The 2,227-nt window shown below is 34.6% G+C and overlaps 1 long non-coding RNA gene across 1 annotated transcript; it reads right to left on the bottom strand.

Annotated features, from left to right (window-relative positions):
* Positions 1-85: 85 nt before the first annotated feature.
* Positions 86-2,221, bottom strand: LOC106879268 (uncharacterized). The gene is made up of 2 exons (XR_001410617.2): positions 2,028-2,221; positions 86-634 (listed from the first exon to the last, which is right to left on the bottom strand). It is a non-coding gene; the product is annotated as an uncharacterized LOC106879268 (long non-coding RNA).
* Between the last annotated feature and the right edge of the window lie 6 nt (positions 2,222-2,227).

Raw genomic sequence — 2,227 nt, 5'->3', positions numbered from 1 at the left:
GCGTGTATGCATGTATGTATGTATGTGTGTGTGTGTATGTGTGTGTGTGTTTGCGTGTGCAATAAAGTTCGCTTTGACAACGGCCTTAAGTTTCAAATGGTAGTTTATTTAATTTTTAGTTTATTGTTGTTAATTGCAAAAAGAAAAAAAAAAAGAAATCTATTGGAATATGTGGTTAAATGGGTTGCGAACGCATATGAATAGCTGTACTTCTATTTTTCTGTGATAGTAGCTACATATGTGCCTATAGAGTCTCTGCGTGTGTGTGTCTATGTGTGTGAGTGTATGTATATGCGAATGTGCGTACATATTTTTTATTCATGTACACACTACAGAGGATGCAAATATTCACAAACTATATAAACTGCATCTTAAGTCTATCATACTTTTTCCCAAGTATATATATATATATATATACATATGTATGTATGCATACACATATAAGTATATTGTTTGTACGCATAGTATTTATGTATAAGTGTTGAATCGTATATATGTGTATGTGTATGTGTATGTGCGTGTATTTCATCGTATATAGTACGTGTGTCCATTCGTGAATTTGGGAAAAAGAAATGATTAAAAAATAAAAATGGTAAATTCTACTGTTCCATGGAGGGAGAACCAGGTTTTTAAACTGAAAAAAAAAAAAAAAATTTTAAACTCGATTAAATTTGTAAATCAGTTAATATAAATTAAGTTTTAAAAAATTAACGGCGATTACATTGTTCAACAACAACAATAATAAATGACTTATTCTCTGTTGTTTTAAAACCAGAAGATGCAGCTTTTCGTTCGTGAAAACTCCCCTTAAAGATATGTAGCGTTAAAAAACACACAGTATACTGTGGAGGGCTAAACGAAATCAGCCCAGAATTGATCGCTAGAGCGACAGATACGTATTTCGTCAAAGTTGCAGCTTATCAATGTCTTGTATTCATGTCACTTCAAATGCGAAATCACATCAGCTATGTTGAAGCATATAGAGATAGTTATAAACCAGACATTGGTTTGCAATGACCTCCGTTAAGCAAAACAAATTCTAAATATGTAATAGCAGCAGTTCAACTTGATAATAAAAAGAAAATGTCAATACTACATACTTAACATATATTGTGATGTTTAAACGCCATAAGTTGCGGTTTTTCAACTGGGAAAAAAAACAAGTTCGGCGTAATTTGAACACAACGTAAAACAGACGAAATGCTACTGGGCATTTTATCCGGCGTGCTAACGGTTCTGCCATTTGAAATAAATTACATTACTGTCAGCTGAAATAACTTTGTTCCTAGATCGGTTCAACCGGACAGAAATGCAATTCAGACAACCATGAAGTCACACACTTCCAGACGACAAGGGTTCCAGTTGATCCAATCAACGGAGCAGCCTACTCGTGAGATTAACCACCTGCAAGTGGCTGAGTACTTCACAAACATGTGTACCCTTAATGTAGTTCTCAGGGAGATTCAGCGCGACACAAAACGTGAAAAAGCTTGCCCTTTGAAGTACAGGTGCAACTCATTTTTGCCAGGTGAGTGGACTTGAGCAACGTGGACTAAAGCTTCTTGTTCAAAGACACAACGCGTCGCTGGGAATTGAACTCGCGACCTTGCGATCGTGTGCGAAATACCCTAACCACTAAGCCATGCACCTTCACAAATCACACACACACACACACACACACACACACACATCTTAAAAGCAAAACCATGCTGAATAATGTAGTCCTAGATATATGATGCCAGAAGAAAAAGAAAATGACGGCATCATGTTACGGCTGGGACATCTGTAGATATCTTAGACGGGACCTGGATTGTGCCTCATATAAATAGCTATAAGCTAGCAATCTTTCCGTGGGCAAGAAAGAAAAAGGTACTGTTCTCTAATGAATGTCCAAATAGATAGGAACCTGATCAAGAAAAGCACTAGAATTGGCGCTAAAATCAAAGACATTTCTATACACTTTTCACAGAAATAACATGAGCAATAAAACGATTTTATTTAAGACATTATGAAAGAAATTTACTTACATAGGCAGGAATATCTTTGTGTTGATATATTTGTTTTTAAATGTTTTGGTTTTCTATGTTGTGTGCAATTTTTTCTGGCTCATAAAATTTGGAACAGCAGTAAATGAGGCTTTTTTTTCTTATGTTTTCAAATCCGAGCTAAAAAAAAAATAGATAGATAGACTATATATATATATATATATATATATATATATATATAT

Source organism: Octopus bimaculoides, chromosome 25 (assembly GCF_001194135.2).
Source record: "Octopus bimaculoides isolate UCB-OBI-ISO-001 chromosome 25, ASM119413v2, whole genome shotgun sequence".
Classification (NCBI taxonomy): Eukaryota; Metazoa; Mollusca; class Cephalopoda; order Octopoda; family Octopodidae; genus Octopus; species Octopus bimaculoides.
This window is presented reverse-complemented; position numbering and strand designations above follow the sequence as displayed.